Source organism: Rhipicephalus sanguineus, chromosome 9 (assembly GCF_013339695.2).
Source record: "Rhipicephalus sanguineus isolate Rsan-2018 chromosome 9, BIME_Rsan_1.4, whole genome shotgun sequence".
Classification (NCBI taxonomy): Eukaryota; Metazoa; Arthropoda; class Arachnida; order Ixodida; family Ixodidae; genus Rhipicephalus; species Rhipicephalus sanguineus.
The window spans coordinates 79,721,451-79,730,397 of record NC_051184.2 but is presented as its reverse complement, the minus strand read 5'-3'; positions in this window follow the sequence as shown (position 1 = coordinate 79,730,397).

The window sequence follows — 8,947 nt, the reverse complement described above, 5'->3', positions numbered from 1 at the left end:
GCTTTACTGTTGAAAGCGAGCTCAAGCGTCCTTCAAGATTTTGGGATCCATGATGCAGGCCTTGCAACGCTATCAGAAATAAAAAAAGTCGGTTGAGTTACGGGGAACTTGAATACCATGGTTGAAACCCTGCGCCGGTCCTCGCGGCGTTTCGGTAAGTCGATGGCTTCCTGGAAGTCGTCTGAATTCTCACACGGGAAGCTACGGAGACGTGACACTATCATGCAGAAACATCGCGCCCGGTGTCTTTGTGCTACTCACTGATTTGCATCTAATAAATAAACAGGGGCGTATCGACAGTATTTTCGTATTGAAAGAGTGGAAAACAAACACGCGAAAGCGAAGGCCAGCTCGACTATTTGCTCTGAGCACTTTGGAGCCATAAATGTCGACAGCATACGCCGTGACCCACTCCGGGTATGCCGCAAAAGGGTCTGCTGCGTTGATGTTCCGCTTGGCGAGACGACGTTGTTTTCGACGCAGGAAATGAAACAGCATCAAAAATATAATAAAACTGAAGAAAGTAAAAGAAAATGTACGAAGATGAAAGTAAAAAGGCGGCGGGGGCGGAGTCTTCGCAAGGCGGAGGATGTTAACAAGCACTGTTCATGACTGCTCCCCTCTTCTGCAGTAGGGAGAGCAAATTGACAAGTGACCACCATAAAAACGGCTGTTATGGTTGGAGTGAGAGGGAGTCTTCGGGAAAGGAGCGTACAAAAGGCAAGCGGTGACGTTCAGATCCGTCGCCGAGGTGCCCGGAAAGCATGAATATCGTGCGCCGTCAAATCGCTCTGGCAGTCCTCATCGCTGCGGCAGCTCCGAGGACGTGGACTCAGGTGCCCACCTCGGGACCTCACCCTGCTGCACCCGGAGGCGACTGGCAGCGGTTCCTGCGCCCGCAAGCCGATCTATCCCGCGCGGCTCTCGACGGATACCAGAAGGCGATGATGGACTTGGAAGCCTTCATAAATCAGCAGAGTGCCACGAGGGTTGTATAAGACGATCATTCCCTTTTCATTCTTGCTATATGCGTCGTAGGTGGAGGGATTGTAGCGCATAGAAGATCTTGTCTACAGAATTCTTTGATGCGCTAGGAACGGCATTTTTTGGTGCTAGGATTACGATCTCCTCAGAACCACTTAGGTGCCACTGATAATAATATTATTAATTGCCAGTGTTTAACGTCCCAAAACATCGATATGATTAGGAGGGACGCCGTTATGGCGGGCTCCCGAAATTTTCACCCTCTGGTGTTTTTCAACGTGCACCTTAACCTAAGCACACGGGCCTCAAGCATTTTCGCCTCCATCGAAAATGCGGCCGCCGCGGCCGGGATTTGATCCCGCGATATTCGGGTCAGCAGTCAAGCACTCTAACCTCTACCGTGGCGGTTTTGTCCTGATGCTCTCCGAGCCAAAACCAGAACATGAGGCAGTGGGAGACTCCAGATCAGTTTAGACCGCGTGCAGTTGTATCGCAAGCACCCGACAGAAGTACACCCTCCAGACTAAGTTTGGGGGACGCGAAATTTTTCAGAAAGCTATATTCCCGCTTTGCCTGGTAACATAGCCTCCAATAAAAGTGTCCCAGTATGTAGTTATTCTTGCTTACCGCACAGTTACCCGATATATTAGAAGCGTCATGCACTAAAAGAGCAGGCATTCGCATTTTCAGTGTGACTTAAGCAGTATGCTTTTGCCACTAGGTGTAAACGAGCGTTTAGGCATTTCGCCCACATCTAAATGCTGCCCGGGCAAGAATTGAACACACACCCTAGAGCCAAGTAGCGCAATTCCAAAACGGCGGGTAGGCCTTCACACTCTGCTAGTTATGATTGCTTGAATTTATTGTGAGTAAATGCTGCTAGAATTTATTTCATAATTGAGCCTTCTATACTTAGGTGAACTAAATAACTTCCGTTTTAATGACTGCATTGAGGGCGCAAATTTCGATAGTGAAGTCATGTTTACGCCCAATTTAGTTACTTCAGCCTAACTTAGTTACTACACACTCAAATTAGTTATTTTCAGTGGACAATATGTAGCGTAATATATTTTTTTCCGTGCTATAGACAAAAAACAACAACACGGGAACGATGAAAAATGCCTCATGAATACGTACACGCGCGCAACCACACCACCGGTACCAGAGGAGACTCGCAAGAACGAACACGAACTCAGTTCACTCATGGCCTCCGTGATTCCATGAGCGCGGAAAGTGCGAGCGCACGAAATAACGGAGGCCGTTGCTCATTGCCTGGCGGCCGCGTGAACGTGGCGTTGCATAGGTATTGGCCTTGTTCACCGCGAAGTGCGAGCTGCCTTTCTCGCACGGCACGCAAAGTCAATGTATTGAGGAAGAGGAGCATATCGAAGAAAGGCCAGAAATGTCTTGTTAAAAATATCGCAGTTTCGCCGCAACGGCGAAGGAATGAATGCGATATCAACGAATTGCAATGTTATACGAAGTCGAAAAAACGGCACGAAGGGGAAGATGCAAGCTTGCGATGAAAAAATTCCTAAGCATGGGGTGAGAGCTCGAGTCGACGTTTCGACAAGTGGACTTGTCTTCTTCCAGCCTCGAAGAAGGCAAGTCCACTTTTTGAAATGTCGGCTCGAGCCCCCACCACCTTTTGACAGATTTTTTTCAATGCCATAAGAAGTTAGGCTAGCGGCTCTCTCTTTTGGATCCGATCCAACAAAATTTTGCTGGTGTAAGGGAACACGGCCGCTCCAGGGAGAGAAGCGGTTTTCGTGCAGTCTGTAGCCTCAATGCGCTGTCTCTGTATTTAAGAAAGGTGACAGGTTACTGATACAAAATTATCGCCCAGTATCATTGACATCCCAATGCTGCAAACTAGTAAGCATATTATAGCTAAATATGTGCGCGAACTTTTAGAAAATAATGATGCATTAACAGAGTACCAGCATGGCTTCCGAAAATGTTTTTGACAATAACCCAACTAATAACGGTAGTTAATTCATTAACTCCATCTCTTGATTCTAGCGACCAAGTTTCTTGATTTTAGTAAAGCTTTTGCGAAGGTTCCGCATAATAAACTGATAATAAAGATTAAAATCCTTGGCATTCCTGAACACCTTAGCAACTGGATTTCTGCTTACCTGACTAACATGAAGCACACTGACACTGGAGGTCAGCTTTCTGAAAGTTTGTGAGTCACTTCAGGGATGCCACAGAGTAGTGTGCTTGATTTTTTGGTCTATAATAAAGATATTGTTAACGTAGAACCCCTGGAGTTCAAATCCGACTGTTTTCAGATTATTGCATGTTGTTCAAGTAAGTTGTTTGTCCCGATGACCTAATTGAGTCGAATAACAATCTGAATGACATATTCCAGCGGTGCGAAAAATGGGGAATGGTTCTCAACGCCGATAAAACCACACTCCTCCCTATGACGCGTAAAAAAACACCTCTGCTTTTTATTTACCGACTTGGTTCCTTGTCACTAGGGCAACTCGACAACGACAAATACTTAGGTGTTACATTAACAACAAACTTATCCTGAAATACACAAATTATTAGCATTTGCTCATCTGCTTTCACAAAGCTCTGCTTCCTAAAACACTAAATTTCAGGTTGCCCGAAGCAACATTAAACTTATTCTGAAGTTGAATTGATGGCGCAAATGCTCGGAAAGGGACGAAGAACATAGGACGCGGACAAGGGCACACTCGCAACTCGCCCCGCCACGGTCCTCTAGTGCTTATGGCGCTCGACTGCTGACCCGAAGGTCGCGGGATCAAATCCCGGCCGCGGCGGCTGCATTTTCGATGGAGGCAAAAATGTTTGAGGCCCGTGTACTTAGATTTAGGTGCACGTTAAAGAACTCCTGGTGGTCGAAATTTCCGGAGGCCTCCACTACGGCGTCTCTCATAATCATATCGTGGTTTTGGGACGTTAAACCCTACATATTATCATTACTATAGCTTCGCAACGCTCAAGCATGCGCACAAGACCAAAGAAAGGAATACAACATAATCTCAAAAAACACCAGGTAATCAAATCCTATCAACCAGAAAGCTATACTGTTTCTGAAAAATAGTCACGGAAGGAATACTGATACAATGATCCCCAAATTTCTTTAAGTACATAGCCTGAGCCAGTTCCCGAGCCACCATGTTGTTACTCTTCCGCAAGATGCATGCGTCGCCCAGCAATAGTTCACATGTGCATTCCCATAGGCGTGCGCACAGGGGGTGCAGGGAAGGCGCCCCCCCCCCCCCCAATCACCTAAGAGGGGGGGTGGAATCTGCGGCGTACATTGACCCTTCCAGGCACATAAGAAGGGGGGGGGGCGAAATCTACCCCATACATTGACCTAGTAGGGTGGGGGGGCGCTGCGATGAACCTTGCCCCCCCCCCCCCCCGATGGGGAACCCTGCGCACGCCTATGTGCGTTCCTTACAGTGATAAGGCAAATGAGATCCTGTCCCATTTCTGATAGACAAGGCGTGCTCTGCTAAGCGGTCATTAATACACCGGCCAGTTTGGTCGATGTACACCTTGCCGCGTCTCAGCGGGATTTTATACGCCTAGCAGAGGCCGCCTTGTCTATCAGAAATGGGACAGGTTCTCTTTTGCCGTATCTCTGTAAGGAATGCACATGTGAACCATTGCTGGGCGACGCATGCATCTTACGGAAGAGTAAACAGAAGGTGGCTCGGGAACTGGCTGAAACTATGTACATACAGCAATTTGGTGATCATTGTATCAGTGTTCCTTCCATGACTATTTATCAGAAATGGTATAGCTTTCTGGTTGATAGGATTTGATTATCTGGTGTTTTTTGAGATTTGTTGCTTTACTTTCTTTGGTCTTGTGCGCATGCTTGAGGGTTGCGAAGCAGAGCTCTTGGAAGAATAAAGTTTAGTTGCTAGTGTGTGCTTGTCCGCGTCCTGTGTTCTTCGTCCCTGTCGCAGCATTCGCGCCATTAATTCAACTTCAGCCATGTACCAACTAGCCCGACAGCAAACGCTACTAAGTTAAACTTATGTGCTATTATCCTTTAATAAGACCTAAATTAGAATATGCCAGTGCAGTATGGGGCCCATACACTCAACGTAACGAAACAGTCTTGAAAGAATACCGAGGAAAGCAGTCCGGTTCATGTTTAACAAATTATCAGCAGCTGAGTGCCCATTTGAAATACTGAAAAGCAATGACATTTCCCTCCTTAGCGAGCCTCGAAAACAGATCCGAATTTATTTACTTTCTCTGCTTCTAAACCACAAACGTGCGATTGACCCTTCTCGATACCTTACACCCTTATTAACCAGACCCATAAGGCATCATCACGCTAAATACTTAACACCTTATCTCTGTAGAACTGACGCCTATAAGTATTCATATTTTCCACGCATGGTCTCAGATTGGAATGAAACATTTCAGGCATCCTCTTGGTATCTATTCCTCCTTCCGCTCCGTCTCTCCTTCCACACTAAAATAGCCGTGTCTCAGCACTTCAGTTGTCGCATCATTTATTGTAGTGCTATTTTGCCCTAAAGACTGAAAAATATTGTGCTGTTCATTTATATTTATATGGTGTAGTTGTTCTTCGTGCAGTTTTCACGAAACATAATCTATCATTGATATGTAGTTTCTTTTTTTACAGTTTACTATGCCTGTTTTTCACATTATACAAAAAGCAGTTTTCCATGTCACTTTTGTATTGCTATGTATGCTACACCAATCTCAAACAATTTTTATGTCACTTTGTGTATTAATCGTGTCATATTGAAACTGCCCACCTGCTTGGACTTAAGGGTCTGCAGCATGTAATAAATAAAAAAATAATAAGTAGAGTTACAATTCCCTAGAGACAATAAACGCAAAAGCACTACTACGCAAGCACTCGAAGCCTAATATAGAAAGCACTACTCCAGTGAGATCCGTTCTTAAAGATATGTTGCACAAGAAGGCGGTAAGGAACGGTACTTCACGAAAAGACAACGATTTCTGAAGGTTAATACATGTGAACCATTTGTACAGGCGACAGCAGCGTGGGAACGTTGTGGCGGCGTTCCCACACTGCCGCGGCATAGGAACGTTCAGGAGGGCTGATCGGTAGCGGAAGCAGGAATGGGAACAAATACAGGCACAGAAGAGTTTGCGTCAGCATTCCGCCACTTGGTGATACATTGAATCAATTTACCAATAGAGCGAAGGCAGCAACAACAAAACACAAAAGCAAAGGCGACGAAAATTAAGAATTGGGAGAATATGAGTTACGACTAAATTATTTATCTCCAAACCTATTCCTTCATCAAGCTAAGTAATTACTTAATCAAGGCACCGTCCGATTCATGGCCGATCCCCCGGGATGGCTTGCGCAAAGTATCTGAGGAACAACAGAAGCTTACGCATTCTTAAAAAGTTTGGGGAGGTGTGGGGCCTGTAGGGAAGAGTGGTTCAGCTCCACTAACGTGAAACCTGTGGAGGGGCGAAGTATGCAGTGTGCGCCGGTGTTTCCCATAGAAAAATCACTGCTAATGGCCAATGAGAGACAGAAGGAAGATTAGACATAGAGACCCGCAGTCCGCTTTTAGTTAACGCGCATGCTGCGAATGTTTATTTTTCAACTACGCACAAGAGAAACATGCCATCGGCACGGCATTGCAGGTCACGATCCAGTGCCTATATATACAGGGTGGCCGTGAACGGTTGCGCAGCGCGAGCAGTCGGTTCTTTAAATTAAAGAACTCGCTAGCAGATTCTGCCTGCGTCGGCGTTGTCTCTGGTGGGTGAGGGCGCGTTGTCGTTCCTTGCAAGCTGGCAGTTGAGCGTTCATCGCAGAAAGAGCGTTTTCACAGTGAACGCGCGCCGTCCGGTTTCTCTCACCACACGACGAGCGCTGAGGTGGTGGCGCCCTCTCTAGCGCCCAAGGAAATGGAACAGACGAAGATGTACACGCGACAGCAGGCGACAATGTGCGATGCACGCCGACACGCCGAGACCCTAAAATGCTTCGCCTCTAATAACTCCAGTGGAGTTTCCGGTGCTTTTGCTTTTGTCACTGAAGAACGGCACGTACCCCATGATATAAATCATGCAACCCTAGTTGTTATGTCCTTGCAGATGCGGTTTCCTCAGCACAGTACCCTGCAGTTACAACATGCACTGTCAGTAATCCAAATAGGTGGGGAAACGGTTAGAAGTATAGGCGGTGAGATTAGATAGATAGATAGATAGATAGATAGATAGATAGATAGATAGATAGATAGATAGATAGATAGATAGATAGATAGATAGATAGATAGATAGATAGGAATAAACTTTCGAATAGTACTATCTGAATAGGACCAGTTTTGACAGGTAAAAGCACAGATGATAGCAATATCAGCAATCATTAGTGTTGTGACGGCAAACGTTGAGAGAAACCGCAAAATGAGATAATTACAGTCGCGCTCAATATGACTTGCAACACGGGAGCGCGTGGCCTAATGACTTCAAAGTTTGCTCATGGGTTCAATTTGGTTTCATTTCAGCAACTAATCGATATTTTCTTATTTGGAGTCATCCCTGAGTGCGAGAACAGCATTTAGTTATGGAAATAAGGTCTAATAGAAGCCATGAGCTGTCTTTGAACTCGTGAGGCCACGCGCTGCCGTGTTGCAAGTCATATTGAGCGCGACTGTACATACTCGCCCCATGCTGAGAGCCTATCGCTATGCTGGCTACGCTTGTGCCTAGCTGGCCATCTTTCCACTCAATAGAGACGTGAATGTTTGCGCAGCTGTTTTTGTAGCGTTAGCTACACTGGCCTAGCCGAGTCAGTTTCGCGTGGCTCCTCAAGAGCCGTTCGGCGCATGCGCGAGGATCAGTGATGTCACACAGCTAGCGCATCGGAGCCGGCACCTCTCGCGCACTCCGCCGCTGCCGCGCACGACTCGCTGCCGCCGATCTGCGCTTTCCAGAGGAGTGACGTCGTAGCCGAGGTAGACGTACTGGCGCCGGCGCGCACGCAGTTATTCGCCTTCGCTGTGCAGTCGCCGTCTGGCGCTGCGCTGGAGCCGCTTGATAGCGCCACTGACTGGCGTTTGCCAGTGTGGTTTAGCCATGGAGAAGAAGAGCGCAAATGCTGCTCAACGGCGCAGAAAAGCGGAGAAGAAGCTTAACTCATGGGATCCCGAAGTAGTTGCCTGGCAAAATAAATATACATGTGTCACATAATATGTATACCATGTGTGTGTCATTGGAGTAGGTTAGCATGATAATCAAGCTAATCCTAGACAATATGAAAGCTAACAACGATTAGCTGTACCTTTGCTAGCGCTACGTTATCCTGGCTTAGCCGACCTGCTAGTTTGACCGAACTGGTAGTTTGACCGACAACACTGCAAAATTTTTTTTCGATACTATGTGCCTCCTGACCCTTCCCACTAAGTACAATGTGGTAGACAAAAGCTCACGCCTGCGAAAGTAGGCAACAAAAAAGGAACCATCACTTCAAAAATAACGCTACTAGTCTTAGCATAATTTCCGACGTATATCTTCCTCCGAAGCTCTCTGAAAGCCTAAACAATCTCATGGTGCATTTTATGGCAAGCTCTGAAACGAAACAGTCTCCCAGTTATAGAAGGATGACCTCAAACAAATGTTTGCTAGTTTGACCGGCGTCGGGTCCTACATATGCAACGTTCATGTCACCAAACCGCGATGAAGACGAGTTCACTTGTCGAAATGTTGGCACCAGCGACATAATGAAAATATTCTTGAACGTGAAATGTCACTGGTGCCAACGTTTCCACAAGTGAACGAAGACATTTGCTGCGTTGGTGAAGACTAGCCCACTTGAGGAAACGTTGCCTCTAGCGACATTCCCTATTGAATGACCTTTTCATCATTTACAATATTGCAACAGTAGAGGAACTTAGCCCTGTGAGTTGGTCTATTTGGACACCCGTGTACTCATTACAGGTGCCGCTTG